This window comes from Phasianus colchicus, chromosome 2 (genome assembly GCF_987193195.1).
Source record: "Phasianus colchicus chromosome 2, bPhaCol1.hap1.1, whole genome shotgun sequence".
Classification (NCBI taxonomy): Eukaryota; Metazoa; Chordata; class Aves; order Galliformes; family Phasianidae; genus Phasianus; species Phasianus colchicus.
This window is the reverse complement of record NC_143437.1, coordinates 86,942,006-86,962,779: the sequence shown is the minus strand read 5'-3', so window position 1 is coordinate 86,962,779 and position 20,774 is coordinate 86,942,006. Positions and strand designations below refer to the sequence as shown.

Below are 20,774 nucleotides of genomic sequence, written 5' to 3'. Positions count from 1 at the left end.
AGTGACGGCATTGGTGGACGAAGGGAAGGCAACTGATGTCATTTACCTGGACCTGAGCAAGGCCTTTGACATGGTCCCCCATCACATCCTCATCTCCAAACTGGAGGGAAGTGGATTTGACGGGTGGACAACTAGATGGATAAGCAATTGGTTGAAAGGCCGCAGACAGAGGGTGGTGGTCAATGGCTCTATGTCCAGGTGGAGGCCGGTAACGAGCGGTGTCCCTCAAGGGTCTGTCTTGGGACCGGTGCTCTTTAACATCTTTATTAATGACATCGATGAGGGAATGGAGTGCACCCTCAGCAAGTTTGCTGATGACACCAAGCTGAGTGGTGCAGTCGATACGGTGGAGGGAATGGAGGCCATTCAGAGGGACCTTGACAGGCTGGAAAGCTGGGCTCGGGTGAACCTAATGAGGTTCAATAAGGCAAAGTGCAAGGTTTTGCACTTGGGCCGGAAGAACCCCAGGCACCTGTACAGGCTGGGGGGAGTTGTCCTTGAGAGCAGCTCGGCAGAGAAAGACCTAGGGGTCCTGATAGATGAGAAACTTAACATGAGCCAGCAGTGCGCTCTGGCAGCCCGGAAAGCAAATGGGATCCTGGGCTCCATCAGGAGAGGGGTGGTCAGCAGGGATAGGGAGGTGATTGTCCCTCTCTACTCTGCTCTTGTGAGGCCCCATCTGGAGTACTGTGTTCAGGTGTGGAGCCCTCAGTACAAAAAAGACATGGAGATTTTGGAAAGGGTCCAGAGGAGGGCCACGAAGATGATCAGGGGGCTGGAGCACCTCCCCTATGAGGACAGGCTGAGGGATTTGGGTTTGTTCAGCCTGGAGAAGAGAAGGTTGCGGGGCGACCTCATTGCAGCCTTTCAATATCTGAAGGGAACTTACTCCCAGGAGGGGAGTAAACTCTTCATAAGGGCTGATAATAGCAGGACACGGGGAAATGGTTTTAAGTTAAAAGAGGGAAGATTTAGGTTGGATGTTAGGGGGAAGTTTTTTACTAGGAGGGTGGTTAGGTCCTGGAACAGGCTGCCCAGGGATGTTGTTGATGCCCCGTCCTTGGAGGTGTTCAAGACCAGGTTGGACGAGGCTCTGGGCAACCTGATCTAGTAAAGGTGTATGTTTGGTGGCCCTGCTAGGCAGGGGGGTTGGAACTACATGATCCTTGAGGTCCCCTCCAACCCAGGTCATTCTGTGATTCTGTGTGATTCTGTGATTCTGTGAGACAGATACAATTTTAAGTTGTAAATGAAATTGTGCTTAATACAGGAGCTGTACTAATCACACCACTTGGAACTTATGCTATAGAAACTAGCAATGCAAGACATTTATTAAATTCTGCTGTCAGCAACCACACCATATTCTTTAAATCATCCCTGCAAAAGATTATTTTACAAGGGACAGAAGTTTGATGACTTGATTGCATACCAGCCTGCAATTTTGCATTGTCTCTCCAATAAATATACGTTGGTTTACTGTATTGGCACAATCAAGATTCTGAAATGAATTCTGCATTATCATGATGAGAGGAAGGACTAGGGCTGGGAAAAAAGAAACTAGAGCTAAAGCATGAGAAATAAACAACTGGAAAATAGTGGTTGGATGCCAGGATTTTCAAAACAGAAGTTTCCACAATCCCTGTCATTTAAACCATTGCTTTAAAAAAGCTTGATGTTCGGAAAATTGTATTTCCATAGTTAAAGTGATAGCCCTAAACAGTTTAATGATAATGCAGACAACGTGGGCAATAGATACAAACATTTAAATTAGGTTTCTGCTTTAGGAGCCCCAGCTCTCTACAAAAACACTGGAACAGGAGACTTTTCCAGGGTATGAGAAAAAAAGATTTCGGTTAAGTCTTTATCCTTGGATACTACTACAGATTTGGGATGGAATAACACAAGGTGAATAACCCTTAAGGGGTTATTCTTAAATAGGTCTTTTCAAAAAAAAAGTAGTACATTTGATTTTTAGTAACTGTAGTTGTTAACACAGAACAAGATGAGTATTTAAAATGCACATAAACTTTTGAAATTAAAAAAATAAAGAAGTCTTTGCCCTGAAGGCCTTGGCAGAATTTACAAAAATCTCAAATAATTCAATTTATCAAGGAAAAGCAACAAACGTAAGTAAGAGCTAAGTTCCCTTCTCCTCACTGCGTCGTGTTATACTAATTCAGGGCACAATTCTTAGCATGACTCAAAAACCAGAAACTGGTCCTGCATATGAAAGATTTTTGTATAGTTGGGATGAATATAATGACAATGACATAGACAGTGGGATCAAACGTATCCTCAGCAAGTTTGTGAATGACACAAAGCTGGGTGGTACAGTTGGTATGAGAGAAGGAAGAGAGGCTCCATCATCTGGGTTAGTACATTCAGGACTGGGGCTACCAGCATAAGAAGTACATGGAGTTGTTGAAGTGGGTTCTGAGGAGTCCACAAAGATTATCAGAAAGCTGGAGCACCTCTCCTACGAAGAAAGGCTGATGGAGCTGGGCTTGTTCAGCCTGGAGAAAAGAAGGCTCTGGGGAGACTTTGATGTGGCCTTCCAGTATTTAATGTGGGACTTACTAACAAGGGAAATTGACTTTTTCCGTGGTTTGATAGTGGTAGGACAAGACAGAATGGTTTAAAGGGAAGATTTAGGTGATGTTAGAAAGAAATTCTTTATCAGAGTGGGTGAGGCACTGGAACAGGTTGCCCAGAGAAGCTGTGGATTCTCCATCTCTGGAGGTGTTAAAAGGCCAAATTGGGTGGGCCCTGGGCAGCCTGATGTAATGGCTGCCAATCCTGCCTACAGCAGTGAGGGTGGAACTAGATAATCTTTGAGGTCCCTTCCATCCCAATCCATTCTATGGTTCTATGAAAGTGCAGCTGAAAAACATGCATCCATGGGAAAAAGTATACAACAGAGCTGGTGGTTAAGAACCTCTTAGAACAGAACTCAAAAGCAGTGGAGAAACCCAGGAGTAAAAAAAAATCTACGAAGAGACCCAACAGAAATTTACTTACATAGAAATTAATGAAAGAAGGTGAATAGAACAATTTCTTTGTACCTTGTCTTCTCCAATTATAAACAAGAACTGGGCAGATATGATGAGTAATAGCAGGGAAACACGATTCAAGGAATAGGAGCCCTTTCTCCATTGGATTTTCTGCATATCACATAGTAGTTAAAAGGAAATTAAATGTCATCCTAGAGGGTGGCTTGTAGCAACATTCACCACAATCTTCCACAGTTGCAGTTGTATTAAACAGCTGGTACAGACATGAAAGGATGCAAAGATTTCAGTTTATGAAAATCTTAATTTACAAAGAGATAGGTAAAGATCACTCACGTTATTACGCAAGAGACATTTTGAATAATAGACAAGGAGTAAAATATATTCATAGTTTTCATTTATCCAATACAGATATCCTTCCAATTGGATACAGTTCAGAGGTGGGGGGGTTAAAACAGCTGTTAGGTTAACCTGTGGATTGTTTCAGTGATACAGGCTGCCTTTTAGAATCTTGAATGCACTGGGGACACTTCAGATGTTTGTAAAAAGTATAACTCAAGTTCTGAGGATCAAAAAACATCCTCACATCCTTAAATGACTTCATCTGTTCCCATAAAACATGGGTGGAACATCTGGGAGAACTGAAAAGTACTCCAAAACTTTTTAGAGAGCCAGGATTTAAATCTGTAAGAAATAATGCTCATTTACAAAGGATCACACAGTTTTCCTGGGACAAAAGTCAGTAATGGTGGACTGGAGCCTTGTGTCTGATAATATGGGAGAGTAAAATAATGGAAAGTTCCTATATGAGGAGAGTGCAGAGATGTCTACAGGAGCTTCACATGAAATTTCTACAGAGCAGAAAATACAAGCTTCTCTTTTGGACTGAGAAACAGTCAAGAGTTTAATCCTGAAGGAGAGAGGGACTTCTGAATTATGCTGTGCTAGAACAATTCCAACAACTCTTTCTGTTAAATTTGTACTTAAAAAAAAAAAAAAAAGAAAGAAAAAAAGACTGAGTTCTCTGTGCACAGAACATAAATGAGCAAAGAAAAAGTTAAAGAGAACCACGAAAGTTCGTTTATTCAGTTACTATGCATTTTTGTCATAGTTACTCACTGGATACAGTACTGACATAGACCTCAGACTCTTGCAGTGAATCCTAGGATGTCTGTAAATAATGCATTAGATATATGTAAATATGCCTTAAAATAACACCACAATGCTGGAGAGTGAGTAGTATGTCACTCTGTTCATCTGCAACCCTAGCAAGAATAAAGTCGTGCTGAACTTGGGGTGACTTTTCAAAACTCTATAAAGCTACTTTGTAAAGTGGCTTTTCAGCAACACCAGAGGCTACCTGGGCAGTTATACTCTGTCTCCTTTAGATGGTTCCTAAGGGAAACATCTGCAAAACAAACAGAAAAGTGAGAATTGCAAGCTACACCACAGCAGTCTCAGTCCAACTACAGGCAAAACCAATAATCAAATGCTAAACCTAACTCAACAGGTGAATGTGGCTGCTTGTGCCAGGTGGCAGGCTGTGTATAAGGGCTGCTCCGAAAATAGTGCTTTCTATTTTATTATGTTGGCCCACAACAACAAAGGCAGATATTGGTGGTATGACAGTAGAGGTAGAAAAGATTATAAAATAGGAGGTATTACTTTCAGAGCAGCCCTCATAAATACATGGCATGAGTTTTGGACCAACTTGTGTAGATTCCTATGGGATAGAGGGGAAAAAAAAAAAAACAGTTTGAAAAATAAGTCTCCATCAGTTATTACAATAATTACTGAAAGTCAATGAAAAGTAATTAATTACTATTAAGTCTTAAAAATAATAGCTTAACGCAAACTAAGGATATGTAAGTTAATGAACCATAAACAGGAAAAAATGTATATATACTGTCAGGAACATCAGGAAATTATAGTCTCCATCATAAATAATTTCCACAAGGAGGTTGTGGATGCCCCATCCCTGGAAGCATTCAAGGCCAGGCTGGATGTGGCTCTGGGCAGCCTGGTCTGCTGGTTGGCAACCCTGCACATAGCAGGGGGGTTGAAACTAGATGATCATTGTGGTCCTTTTCAACCCAGGCCATTCTATGATTCTGTGATTGATAGATTTATTCTTACAGATGCCCAACTATAAAGAATTCCCACTTTGCCTACGCAACCTCTCACCCATTTTATTTATCAGTATCATTAAAAGCTTTTCTTCTTATCTTGCATTATTTTTTTATACTGCATGTCATGCCTACTACTCTATTTAATCCACTTTTGACTTTAAGAGCAGATTTTTTTTTAATTCCTAATTTTAAGAGCAATAAGGTAGCCCCATTTAGTACATGACTTCACAAATAGTCCTTATTATCACTTTAAGAACAGTATGTTTTCTATGTTAAGATTTACATTTACATTCTTATCATAACTTATGTGTCACTGTCCTTAAAGCTACAGAAGCCAATGTGAATACAGACCAAGTCAGATATTGTAAAACACAGCATCTCTGCAGTATTTCTAGCTAATTCTGTAAACAATCAATCTAGAAAAAGAACATACATGACGGAAATTTCCAGGCAGTCTGGTCTAGTGGTTGGTGACCCTGCACATAGCAGGGGGTTGAAACTAGATGATCACTGTGGTCCTTTTCAACCCAGGCCATTCTATGATTCTACGAAAACTGGTCCTGTTGAAAATCTGTGACAGAGCCATGATAGGCTTCCTTAAGGCCAGCATTTCATGCTAGGAGATACATTTCCCCATCAACTACTTGCTTTAAAGATAGGGCCATCTTCTACTTTCTTTCCTCCTTCTCCCTCTTTTTCTACCCTAGGAGGTACCTCTTTTTATGTGTGTCTAATTTTCCTGAATTTGTCTTCTTCTTTTTTATAATGCTATAATATCAAGGAGCATTACATTGCTAAATAACTTCTTAGTTCATGTTCTAGCCTTCTACACAGAAGTATTATATTTACAACAGTATAACAGAAGTTTATTAAAAGCTCACTGTTTATGTTGTACTGTCCATCAGATTGTTCAAGACATTATATATTTCCTTTCTAAAAAAAATCCATCTGTATCCACACATATGTATAACATAATTTAAATTGTGCTACTTCTAGTATTATAGATGACTGTGGTGGGAATTATTCATGATCTGCAATGCTTTCTAGTAGAATATTTTATAGCTAACACACGTTTTTCCTTTTTATTCCGTTACTCTAATACTGCATATTTAGCACCCAGATTTTACTGTGCTTCTTTTGCCAACTCCAGGAAGCAGCCACTGTAAGCTAAGTTTGTACTGAAGGCTTCTATTCCTAGCAATTTGTCAACTACTTACTGACTTTATTTACTGAACATGAAGACAGCTGTCAAAGTGTGATAACAGAATAACAACATCATTCCAGAAATTAGATAATGACAATTTTTTTTGCAGGCTACTATAGCTAAGCTAATTAAGAGTATTTAAGGGGAGTTGGGTATTTTCAACACAGATACTTGAAACAATTCCATGGTGTCAGGCTTTGGAAACTTTTCCCTCATAGTCTTCCTAACACACACAGATTTCCAAAGAGTAAATGGGTCATTCCCCCAGTTTTCTTTCAAGAGTTAAAATATGAACACACAGCCAGGAAAACAAATAAACATGGGGAAGAGGTAGGAAAAAGAAATCAGGGGGAAAAATAAATAAATAAAGTTGAATTGCATTTGAGGAAACACACACTCCTGAAATGACATGCTGACTCAGAAGCTGCAAGGCTTCTCTGGCTCCCAGTGGTGTGCAGTGATGTCTCAGGGATTTTCTGACTCCTTTTCAAGTCTTCTGGGGCCTGGGTAGCCCAGAGAACAGGCACAGATTTTCTTTCCAATTCTGTAATTCTAAGTGCTACTGCTCTAAGTATAATCAAGTCCATCCTGTTATTACTCAATGTTAGGCAATAAACTGCTGCAATAAAATTGTGACTCCAGCATAAAAGCTGATCCAGTGTCTTTGGGGACTTGATTTCTGGAAATTTAGCAAGTGAAATGACAAAAATAATTCATTTAAAGTTCTACATGTATTATCATTCTCCTCATCATTATGGAGTACAGCCCTTTGGCATACAAGAAAAAGATGACAAAGTGTTTTGTGTGGCACTGAGCTGGTTTCTCTTGGTAGTACATGCATGGTGGTAAACTGGAATCAAATAATAAAAAGCAATAATAACTGAGAAGTCAAAATTCGGTTTAAAACAACTGCTAAGATGAACTTTAGAGAAGAAGTGAGAATGAGCTCCTTTTCCTAAGTGTATAATTTTACAATGCAATATACTGAATTTTACCTGAAGTCATGAAAAGTGAAGGGATGGTTTTGCATATGAGGCAGGAAGAAAAAAGGAGGAGGAGGAGAAGGAAGAAGGAAAAGAGATAATGAAATAGGAAAAGGAAACAATTAAACATGAAATACTATGAAATGCTATAAAATATATAAAACATAAAATGCTGTTATGGATGAGCCAAATGAAGATAACTTCCATTACAACCTCTCAGCAGCCCCAAAGTGGGGGGAGGAAAGACGAGGTGACGAGGTGGGACTGCAGAATGACTCATCCCATGGTTCATTTTCTGAAAGGTCAGTGGGGAATGGGACAGGGACCAACCAAAATTAGTCAATTGCTCTGTGAGTTAACATTTTCCCCACTCCAGCTTTTTTCTGCAGTTCCAGCACGTCCTTCCACTCGACATTTTCTACTGGAAATTTGGACTATTTTGTTGGAAAATATATATGCTCAAGTGGACAGAAGCAGTGTTGTAAACCACTGCATTTCCAATGAGCGTGTCCGCTTCATATGGTGTCATTAAGGCTGTAACTTGTCCTTCAAGTATAGCATATAATGTACACCTCCCATGAGTACACTTTTTGTATTAATTAATGATGGTCTGGATTAGTTAAATGTTGTGTTATTTGTTGTTTCTTTAAACAAAGGAACAACAGCAATACCAGAAAATGGCACAAGCAGATGATAATGAGGATGGTTTTGTGTTTTCTCTAAATAAAAAATATTTTATTTCTGATAATGGAGTGTAGTCTTGCCAAAAGCAAATGTGAAAGCACTCCAGGTATCCCTCATCCTGTGCTTGGAATCCCTCACCACACATAAAATAAAAATGCCAGCACTCTCTTCCTGTATATTTAATAATTTTATATTTTCTTAACCATCTGTTTAAAATGATGGGTTCCTTTTATTGCATGCAAATTTTGTAATGAGCATTTTATACATCATCAAAATTAGATACTGACAAGATGTGCTTGAGGTTAATTTCCTAGGAAATGTTTTAGTAATATTCTAATTTCAATACAGATTTTAAAACCGGATACTTTCTAAGTGATAACAAAGAAATATGGTGATGGATGTAGTATGGATTTCCAGACATAAAATATTAAAGCTATACTTAAAAGTATTCAATTAATCCAATAAGACATGAACAAAGATACTGAGTTTTGTTTGCATTTGAGAGAAAAAGCAGACAATTAAAATGTTGTAGCTTCATAAAAAGCTATATATCATTTCTTCTTCCTCAATCTGATTTGGAAATTTGCTTTTTGTCCTAAACTCAGTTATTTTTCAGGTATTATTGTTCATCTGCTCAGCTTTTCCCTGTTAAAAAAAATACAAATTCCAGATCCAGCACAGATGGTGGTTTGGGTGAAGGCTGAAATGGAAATACACACTGAGAAATACAGCCAGTGGAACAGTGTTCTAAGTAGGGCTGTCCAGTGCTGTGGTCCCTCCGTGCCACCAGCACAGAACTCGGGCAAACTGGGAGATGCTGTTCCTGACAGTATACTTGGATCTGATCAATGTGTGAGTCTCTAGAGAGTGTGCCTGCAAAACTTTCTTAATCTGCATCTCGCATAACAATATATATAAAACTGGAAAGCACTGTTTTTTAACCTGTACTGTTCTCATCTGTTAGTACTAGTTAAATTTTGTTACTACTGTTCAGTTAAATAAATAAACTAAAATCACTGCTTGCAGATACAACAACTCTTCAACTGTTTTGTAGAGAGTTTTGTAAAGACTTTTTAGACAGCTTAATTTTATTTACCAACCTCTGCTTTTCCACAAATACAGATAAATCATGTTGTGTATTCCTCCATGCAAGTTCAACAGTATCATACTTCTAGATTTTGACTCAAAGTTCAGATAAAATAGCTGTTAAAGTTCAGATAAAATAGCTATAAGCTGTTTTGGTTAAAAATACATATACACAAAGGTGGCTCAGAAAGAAACCATACATTATCACAATGTTATGTATATCTACCAGTGGCATTCCAAGTGGAATAAGTTTTAATAAGGGAATAAGAGTCATGGCAGAGCAAAATTTAACAGTTTGTTTCTTTCCTCTAGTTCACTGCAGAGATTTCAAGACGTGCTGAGGAATAGCTTGGGCCTGATATAGATGACCTCATTCAAGTTATTATGATTGATTTGGCATTCGTTTTTCTCTAAAGAAAGAATTCTAGAAATACAGTATTTGGAACTATCTTTACACTCTTGAAAGTATAAATTAAAAGCATTCCAGGTCAACCACTCCACATACATTTAGATGTAACCGTTCAGATGATGAGCATAAATCCATTCTACCACATACTTAGCCCACCTCCAAGGCAGTTCTTCTGTCAAAGGACCACAAACCTCCCAGACACATAAAAGTTATCAGATATTAAGTTCAACATGACAAAAACATTGTAGTGACTAACCAGACTGGTTACTGCATCTTACCCCTGTCAAAGCATTGGAAGAAGCTAGGAGCAGGGAGAGAGTAGAGAAGGAGTTGAAGCAGGGCTATTTGGACAGCAGAAGAACAGGCAGATGAAAAGGACAAATTTTGGCAACATAGCTAAATCAGCAGGAGGAAAAAAAAAAAAAAGAAAAAAAAAAGCAGTAGTAGCAACTGAAGTTATACAAGGGCTGCTCCAACAAAAGTTATGCCTCGCAATTTACTATGTTATCCCATGGCATCAGAGGTGGGTGTTGGTGGTATGGCTGTAGAACTTGAACGCTCTCACTAACACTCTATTACATTTTGTTGCCATGGGACAGATGGCAGCAAAGAGGCAGTCTGCCCCAATGGTATCTGATATGAAAGCACATATTAAGCAAAATGTGGACTTGAATTCCTCCATAAGGAAAAAATTGCACCTATTGACATTCATTGATGCTTGCTGAATGTTTATGGAGACCAAACTGTGGATGTGAACACAGTGAGGCAGTGGGTGGTGTGTTTCAGCAGTAGTCACAGCAACATGAAAGACAGTTGACTTTCCAAAGAGCCATGCACAGCTGCCACACCACAAAATGAGGAGCGCCTCGATCAGCTCATCTGTACAAATCAGCTAATGGTCCTGAGTATGTTGAAAACTAGTGTTTTTTTAGCTAGGAATTTGCTCTATCAAATAGTGTTATTGTGCTCTTAGTATCTGTTGTACTTTCCATAAAAATAAACAGGAGGCATTATTTTTGGAGTGACTTAACACCTACTGATTACTTTCTTGTCAAACAAAGCAAAACAAAAGATGAACCAAAATATTACGTTCTTTTAAGCCCTCAGGATCTCTTGGGTCAGTTCTAGGATTTCTGGGATTTACAGTAGACAGATTATGTATCCCAATTATTTATTTTTTTTGCAAAGAGGAATGTTAGATTCAATTGTAATGATACGCAGACATGAGAAATGTACTACATCACTATCTTTTATTAGACTGATCTACTTCTGACAGAAATACATAGGAAATCATATGGACTGTGTTTGAGAAGTATGTCTAGCAGGAAAAATGAGAAAAAAACATGGGTCTTGTTTGCCTTCAAAGCCAATGGACCAAAAGCCAACACTTGCAGACTCTGCCCGTAACTCTGTCCCTTTTTTCTCTTTTTTCACTATGCTTAACTAAAATTTAAGGAATACAGTTGTGGGGATTTAATCACTGTGAATATTTTTAACTTCCCTTGAAGTGTCTTTACTTCTCACCCATTGTGACTCTGCATTAAGCTGGCAAAACCACCTCAAGTTACAGACCCAGGCAAGAAGAAAGGATAGTTTCTGACAAGAGCAACCAGCCTAAGGACCTGTATCATGTGGGAACATGCACCTTAGAGAAGAAACTGCATATCCTCAGTATTATTGACAGCATTTTTAAGTTATAGCTAAATGGGGCAAGAGCAGTTGGGGCAGGGGTTACAGAAGTCTCTCCACTTTCACCAGTGTTCCTCCTCCAAGTGGTGTGGGATGAGATAGCAAGCAGCCCAGGTCTTTCTACCTTCTGAAAATGTCCTCCTGGAGTTGGTGAGAATTAAAAGAAAGAAGTGACAAGAATGTGAGCATGCAGCTTACCTCTCCTTACATATGGAAAGGGGAAAATAGTAAAAAATAATAATTTATTGTCTCGAGATATGTTATTTTCAAATGCATCCAGCTCAGATGGAGGATTCATGTATGTATGTTACAAAATACATTAAATGATGGCTAGAAGCCTAGAATTATAGATCCATATGTTTCTATATTCTTTGACTATTTTTTTTTTTCTGATGTACGTCTGCCACCCAGTGGATCACTCATACTAAAACTCTCCTTAGTGTTTATTTCAAAAGATGTCCTAGAAAATTAGTTTCTGTTTGTGATTCTTGACAGGTATCTAATGCCAAAGCTTCAGTGAGCATCCACTTACTGTGAACTTCCTAGGGTGGGCAGCAGATTGAATGCTGGTCAGCAGTACAAAGAGAACGGACTATATAAAGCTGAAATTTAAATATCAGATTTTTCGAGTTTTTATTTCTTTCATGTGTGTGTTGTATTTTTTTCCCCACCACAGTCTCTTTATTCCTCAATTTCTATGAAGGAAATATGAAAAATATTCCTTCACCATACAATGTATTGTCAAATCAAACTAACTCACCTTTATGAAACAGAAAATACTCCAACAGCAGCTGCATGAGGAGAGCCCTTCAGAAGCTAAGTGATTTTTTTCTAGCAGCAGCTCAAACATCACAAATTAAAATCACCTAGACCCACCTATTAAAGCTAGCAGAAGATTGAAAGCTGTTCCTAAGAGTCTATCATCTATTCTATGCTCTTAGCAATTACCTGAAGCAAAACTGTGCTGTAAGAATTATAAGCAGGCTTGAACTGAATTTTTCATAACATTGGAAAATTTGATATTCCAACATGGAAAATACTTGTGTGAAAGAAATTTTAGTGTAAAATAGAAATTAAATTCATCTCCCATCTTAAAGGCTTCTTAAAACATATTGAAACTCACATAAATAAAAACAATAAAAGAATCCTTGCCATTATTTTATCTTCCACCACAAATACCAGAAGGGAAAGCTTTACAGAAGACTCTAAACAAGGTCAGGCTCAGAAATAATCACTAATAATTCTTTGTCAGTGAATAAACATAACAGTTGTGCACACAATGTAGCGTTTGCAGGACTAGGACTCACAAAAGAGTTTATTACAAGTCCCTCAAATATCCAGGGGCACAGCCTAATCTATGACCTGAAATTTTCCTCATTGAGATGGAGAAACTGGAGACACTAAGACTACTATTAAAGTAAAGTATGAATGCCTGTCCCTCTCGCTCCACTTCCCTTGAATTATTAATAGCATACAGCTTTTCTAGGAGAAAACATTGATTAAACTCTGATCGCATTGCGTATTATACATTCAGGTTTCTACAAAAGCTGAAACACAGTGAATGCACAACCTCTCGTGGATATTTTAGCTCTCATCTTCTAAGAAACCTGCCTGAAGAACTGATTAAGAGGCAAGGACAAATTTCACCTGCAGAATGCCTTACAGGGAATTTTCCAACAAGAAGCTCAGCTCCAAAGACTGCTACCAGCAGTCACGTACTTACTCTAGAAATAGATATTAAGTATTGTAGACCCACTGTCTCTCACCCCACACTAAGACTTCCTCAAAACAGAGAAACAGAACAGCTGCCAATGGTTACTGAAGCTTCCTCCTACATTTCCAGCACGTTAAAAGACAAATTATCCTTATTTATTACACCAGTATCCAAATTAATTCAACTTCAGTTTCACTAAGTGTTCATCAGTTAAAGAAGGAAAAAAGGAGAGGGAAAAGAGAAAGAGAAAAAAAAAAAAAGGAAAGAAAAAGAAAAAAGAAAGAAAGAAAGAAAGAAAGAAAGAAAAAAGAAAAAAGAAAAAAGAAAGAAAGAAAGAAAGAAAGAAAGAAAGAAAGAAAGAAAGAAAGAAAGAGAACCTGCCTCATTAAAGCAGCCTTAAAACACCTGCACACACCAGCATTATGACCCCACCTATAACTCCCCAAACCAGATGATTCTTCCTGCCCATTTGCTCCCGTCCTCGTAACTCAATATCCTATCACTTACAGAAATGTGTCTCTGATTTACATTGCAGGCCTCAGGGGGAAATTTGGGCATGGTTGTTACACCCAGCTTCCTCTCTCCCTTGACCCTCTCACGGGAGTGGGATGTTAGTAAGACCAGAATAGAGGGACGTATGATAGCAGCTAAAGGGATTAAAACCCCATTTCCCTTTGTCCAGTAACTGCAAGTTTATGGTTCATCTGGGAAAACCTTAACTCAAGATGGGAGATAGATCCAAAAAATGAAATATCTCATTCCATAGCAACATCTGGCAGACAAAATTGTGAAAAGAGGCTGGAGAGCAGCCCCATGGAAAGGGATCTGGGGTTCTGGTTGACAGCAAGTTGGACATGAGCCAGCAGTGTGCCCTGGCAGCCCAAAGAACCAACTGCAGCCTGGGGTGCCCCAGGCCCCGCGCTACCACTGGGAGAGGGGAGAGATTGTCCTGCTCTGCTCTGCACAGCCTCACCTCCAGCACTGTGTGCAGGTTTGATTGCCACAATATAAGAAAGACATAAAACCATTTGAGAGCATCCAAAGGAAGGCTACAAAGATGGTGAAGACTCTAGATGGCAAGAGGTGTGAGGAGTGCTGAGGTCCCTTGGTGCATTCCCAGAGGAGCTGAGGGGAGGCCTGATGGCGGCTGCAGCTCCTCACAGGGAGCGGAGGGGCAGCGCTGAGCTCTGCTCTGTGTGACAGCGACAGGGCCCGAGGGAACGGCATGGAGCTGTGTCAGGGCAGGGCAGCTGGTGTTAGGGACAGGGTCTGCACCAGACTGTGGTGGGCATGGAACAGGCTGCCCAGAGCTGTGGGCACAGCTCCCATCTGCCAGAGTTCAAGGAGCATTTGGACACTGCTCTCAGACATTGGGTTTGAACTTGGGGTGGAACTGCATGGAGCCAGGAGATGGACTTGATAGTCTTTGTGGGACCCTTCCCACGGAAGGGAATATTCTATTATTTTATAAAGTAGACTCCAAGGTATAGAGCTTCTTGATGCCGTGGTTCTGTTTCTCCAGCTCTATCCATGTGTTGTTAACAATCTGAAAGTGTGTCTTGTTCTGCTTCAGGGCATACTGTAGAGAGAGAAGGAAAATTGTTGCACCTTGCAATGATGGAATTATTTTTTCTTTTGTTTGCTATTCTGTCCCATGGCATGATCACAATTAGTCTGGACATGTTTTCAAAGACCAGTGGGAAGAGCAACTTTGATATTTTATCAGCAAATATCAGTAAAGAAAGTAAAAAGAAAAAAAGGGGAGGGAGAAGAGAAAAAAAAAAAATTCAGTAAGAAGAAACTCTACCCAATGAATACGAAGTGGAGTCAGAGGTCTTTTTGAGAAGTATAATGTTACAGTGAATATGAATATATTCTCCAGAATATATGTACTCTTCTTACGGCTGTAACTTAAAAGAAAAAGATTATGGAAGTACTGGAGGGAAGTAATGATTACACATTTTCATATTCTAACTCCTGTGAAGATCTCTAGGACAGTAACACCAAAAGAAAATGGAGAACAAGAACTGGTAACAACTTACCTAAAGCTATAATTTTCTGTATGATATCTGGTAAATGGTGATCAGGAATGTTAGCAGATCTGCTCTCTAGTCCCATATTCTAGGTTATGAATCTTCCCCAGAATATCTCCTTGGTGTCCCAATATATATTTTGTTTCTCTCCCAGTTACATAATCACAGGACAGGCTTTTGGGGCCTGGGTCCTGAGAACAGCTTTCAAGACAATTCCCAGGATTTGCAGGAGGAGCTGGGGGCTTACAGCTGCTTTCATGAACTGAAAACCAAACAGGACTGACTACACTAAACTGCTTTCTTTGAGGGTACAAAAACTGCACTACACAAACTGTAGAATTAATGGTTCATGTATCCTCATCTAAAATGCTCCAATCCATTGCACAAGCTATTTATTTTGTTGCTACATTTGAAAAGAAAAGACATTCTTATAGGAAATACATGTTCCAGCAAACACAACCGGCTTTGTGAGATGAAATTACTGTACGAGCTAGCATATGCCTATTGCAGAGCTGTCTCCTGGAGTTTCTTTGGGCCAAGTGTGGAGCATGGCAAGCAACGTAAGTAGCACATGGCATATAATCCCATGAAAATAAACACTACAAGCATGCAAGCAAGGAAAATAATCTCCGTTTTCCAGGAGATTTATCTCCAGCTGAGAGTTGGTTTGTAAGGACCTGATCATGGCTTATTGAGTTGTGGCTGAGGGCAGCTCCCATGGTCCCACAGGCAGCAGTGATTTGTGCCCTCTCCCTCCTTGACTGTGACAAAATTATATTTAACAGTGTTATTTCTCAGCAGAGAAGACATGAAGACAGTAGGGAAGTTGGAAAGGATTGACTGCTCTACTTGTGACTCAAATTCAAAATGAGAAGCTAGGAATGGGTGGAAATACAGGGAGAGAGTTCTCCCTATGGAGGAAGAAGCAGAAAATGCACAGCAGCAGAAGGTAGAGAGAAACACTAAAAATAGCTAAGAAAAAAAATGAAGGAATTAGGAAGGCAAAGACTGTTTAGAGCAAGGAAATAGCACAGAACAAAGCCATTAGACTTTTGTTTACAAGGGAAAAAAAAAACAATAAAATCCAACGAACAGTAACAAAACCCCAGATGTTTTACTGTATGGCAAGAAACCTGAGAAAACATTGTGTGCTTTCATTTTGTCACTGTGGTCTGCAAACACTGAAATGCATTGGTGAGAGTTTAAGCAAGGAGGGAGGAAGAGGTAAAGTAGATAAGCACTTCAAGTCTTAGTAAAGTATTTGATTAGTAAAATTAACGTGTTAATTTTTGTGTAAGTTCATGAAGTAAACATAGACCTAGACATAAACCTAAAATTTGTGAATCAAAACAAGCTTGTTCTTGCACATTCTCCAAGTTTGGCATAATCTCTTACCTTTTCTTTCTACACTCAGACTACTTTTGGAAAGCATCACTAAGAACACCTCATTTCAGCTGTGGTATTTAACTCCTGGTTTGGAAAATAAATGTTTTTTGCCTACAGTTCATGACATGGTAGGCAGTGCTCAGTGGCCGAGTAACGAAGATGTACAAAGAACTGTGAAAGTAAGAAAAACAGCACAGACACTTTTGCTGATGACTTTTTAAACCCTTCATCTTCTTTTAAGATGATACAATCAGGTTTTGGCTGCAGCACAATAACAAACAGCTCCAATAAAAGAATTGCCTTGGAACTTACTCTGGTATTCTTTGCTGTAAGAATTTGAAAATACTAATCAACTATACATGAAATTACGATCTCCTACAGGTCCCTAAAGCAAGGAAAAGGCAAATTATGGTCCCTTGAGACCTTTTAGAGCAGTGGGAGACGAATTCTTGTTATGAGTCATAGTTTGCTTACAGAGTTGTTGAAAGTAATGATACAGTTAAAGTTTTAAAACTTTCATATCATTTTGGGGTACTATTTTAGAAAAAGTTTATTACGTTATTACTCATCTTAATATTAAAATGGATCTATCTAATCTTTTACCATAATTTCATTGCATGTTTCTCTAAGCTAAATTTATTACAGTGATGATCTCAAGTTCTTGGTTTGGTTATTTTATTTTGTTTTGCAGCCCTTTAATTTCTTACATAACTATTCTGTATTTGTTTTCCCTCCAGGAAAATAAATTCCCCTGGTTCCTATTGAAGTGAGTTGAAAATGAACTTTGGATTTAGTTCAGTGAGAAAAAAATCAAGTACATTACAACGAAGGTACACTTGAATTTGCAAAATGGGCTTAGTTTTCTCTCCCACTACAGTTACCTCTTGCCCAGGGTGTTAAGGAATACCCTAATGACCTGCTGAACCTGTGGGCATGTTTCCATATGGGGGGCTTATACTGGCATTTCTTCCTCATAGAGTCTGCAGAAGTTGAGATTTGCTCTAATAACATTCTTTTGCACATTTGTATCACATTAGTTGCTGGAAAAGGTAGTCCCATAGTTAAAGAGAATTAGAAACATTAGGAAAATAAAGTAGAAATAATTGAAGAAATACTTCCATTAATAGAAAATCCTACAAAACACCTCATAAATTTCCTGTAATTATTTGATTAACAATGTTTGGCTGTGTTGCCCTCCTGCCCTCCTCTCTGCCTTTCCCAGTCCCTCTGCCTCTCGGAGGAAGCTGACTTCATGTCAGACAAGCATTGAAAACATGAATTCCTTACAGATATAAACAGAATTAAATACATCACAGTTTGACCAACTACAGTAAATAAAATTGCAATTAGATACTCAGCATGTGAGATTAAAACAGAGAAAAAAAACAATCATCACCAACTCACACATACTACGTACTGATACTCAGAGAAGAAAAAAGCTCAGGCCCTGGTCTTTAACTCTTGAAAAGTGTAGATCTAAGCTTGTAAATCTACTTGGCACAGTGGTGCCCTGTATAGATTTAACAGCTCTGATTCACATGAGGAAATCTGTATCATTCAGTGCTGCCTCTGAGCCAACATATGCTTTTGCCACAGATCCATCAATCAGCTTGCATGCAGCCAGTTCACCTATCACTCTTAATTTCAGAATTAATATGAATGACCTTCAGATAGCTTTGTGCTGCTCCATAGTTGCATCTACATCCCATATTCCCTCAGTGCTCTAATTGTAATAGCTCGTTTCACTGCTGTGAACAATGATCATATATTAACAAATAGATTAGTTGATAGTACACTGGATTTTGAGCTGCACCATTTCTATCTAGAATTTTTCTGACAAAAACATACATATGTATATATGTATATATTGTATATATACGTATATATATATGCACAAATAAATGAGATGCACATATATGTATGCTGCCTACACTTGTGGGCAGCATAAATCTGCCAGCAAACAGACTCAAATCTGTGCCTGATCTGCTCATGCACTCCAGTTCTGATGCTTTTCACATCTGGCAAGTGCACAGTACAAGGAGATCTGAGCTCACTGTAGAGGAGATGCAATGACTTTGCAGGAGCTTTGACTGGGCTGCAGGTGCCCAAACATACCAGAAAAAAAATGTTTTTTTAAAAGAAGTGTTTTAATTCTAACTCCTCTGAAAGTGGTGTTGAAAAAAGAGGACATGCCTGGATAAATCTGGATATTATATGTTCTAATTGGGAGTTATTCTTTGCATATGGATTTAATGATACCTATGATACATATTAAAATACTCAGAGTACTGCCGGAAGGATGCCATCAACTTTTACTATACCTTATAGCTCTGTGGTGAACATTATACATTTTGATATAAAGTTTTAATACCTTTATAGCTTGGAATCCCCAAACTCCCATAAACCCAAATTCTCCTTGATCTCCCTAACAGATTGAATAACAGCTATCAGTATTAGACACAGATGTGTTAACCTACTTAGAAATATGCACCAGTAATGTAGAACAGTGCTGTAAAGACCTTAATGCAATTCATATATCTTTACCTCCCTATACCATCTTCTAAGTTGTCTGTCTGGTGTTTGTAGATTCACACACATGAAAAATACAGCCATGGTTGGAATGAACTACCAAAGCAGTACTGCAGCTTTGTGGAAGGAATGAAAAATACTTCTATATCTAAAGAGAGAAGAGAAAAATGGTCAGAATAAAGTGATGCAATCTCCATTTGGGACAGAAAAGCAGAAGATAATAAAAATAATAAATTTAAAAAAGAAAAAAAAAAAAAAAGCAGAAAGGTTTAGGAAAGTCATCAGAAAAAGGGTATCAGCAGAAGGTGTAATTCTGCAAATTCCACAACATCAACTCAGTATTAACAAGAAGAAAGCTACGTTGATTCATTGGTATCACCGCTTGTGTACTGCAGCTTTTCCAAGCATCATACTACAATGCTGAAATTCACTCTCACTTTTGAAATCACAAATAGTGATCTCTGCACTGGCAGAGAGAGTTGCATTTTACTTTCTAACAGTTCAACTGCAAACGAGCTGCAAAATAAAGGAAGGGTTGTTCATTATGTTTTGTGACTTCTGATCCTGACTTATCCCCACCATAATGAATTATCCAGCACTTTTTTTTTTTTTCCCCATGTCTTCTACCAACATTTCCATAGTTTGGCTCACAGGAAAAGGCAGACCAAGCTGCAGCAGGCCCAGCCCCCTGATGTGGCATACTAAACGTCTGCTGCCCAATCAGTAGAACAGATGCTGAATTCCCATTGTCTTTCCCAAAACAGGGAGTGCAAACTCCAATCTCTCTCTCTATTTAGCTATCGCATTTCACAAAGCTCGTAAGAACTTGTTAACTCTGAGATGTGTAGCTCTTTTCACATGTCGTTGGAATTGGCCAATTGGATGTGGAAAAACAACAGCAAAAGTGATGTAAAAGATACATACAGGAGACAAGGTGTAAAATCCACCTTCACTCCTTTTGCTTCAGGTTGTCTTCTATTTCAGATACTCTTTTTTAGGGAAAAAGTCATTTATATTAACGGCTGCTTTTATTGATAACAATTTTATGGCTCTCTTGTAAATGAAGACGATGACATTATGTTGCACGCATTTCAACTCTGGACTCCAATAATAAACTACAGGAGACAGACAAAGGTACTGCGGAGAGAATTTATGACAGTCAAAGAGCTGAACTCCTTTGAAAGAGAGACATATTCATAACATAGAAAATGCTGCAACATTAATCAGCCTGTCAGCTAAATTGCCATTTTTACTTTTCTGATTTTATATTGTTTTCCAGCCAATTACTTCAAGTCATAAGGAAGTCATGAGACAGACAGACAGAATTCTTTATACTAAGGTGTATAGCATAGTTCTGTGGATTTTAAAGAAGCTGTGAGAAAAGTGTCTAAAGATGCAGCTTTATCTTATCGGTGAAAGTTCATTCTCCTCCCTCATGCTTTTGCATTTACCATTTCCACATAAAATGCCCTCATAAAGATTTAGATTAAACAGTGACATTGCTGCTATTCAAAGCACTCACTTACTCTTCGTACATTTTAATGCTATCTTTAAAAAGAACACTATGCTTGCATGATTTTCCCCTGTGTCAGGTCTTTAAAATACACAAAACCCACTCCATCCATCAGGCAGCCCTCTCAAACTTTCATCACCTTTAACACCTAATTTTCCATGAGGAAAATACATTGTCTTTATGACGAAAATCATTTTTTTAAGTCATCCAGAGAGCATTTGAAATAATATATATATATATATATATATGTAAATTGTACAGTTGTGCCAGGACTCTAACATTTCCTCACCCTCCTGAATCACCCAGAACAATTGTACTGCATCACTTTAAGTGAAATTGTTACTGCTGAATGTTTTTAAACAACTGCACTGGACTGCAGTGCTTTCCAGCCACCCTCTGATTACACA

General features: G+C 38.6%; 1 long non-coding RNA gene across 1 annotated transcript in view; it reads right to left on the bottom strand.

Annotated features, from left to right (window-relative positions):
• Positions 1-13,798: 13,798 nt before the first annotated feature.
• Positions 13,799-20,774, bottom strand: part of LOC149919169 (uncharacterized) — a 29,491-nt gene continuing 22,515 nt past the window's right edge. The window contains exon 3 of the long non-coding RNA XR_016464829.1: positions 13,799-14,485. This is a non-coding gene — a long non-coding RNA (uncharacterized LOC149919169). The remainder of the gene's footprint in view (positions 14,486-20,774) is intronic.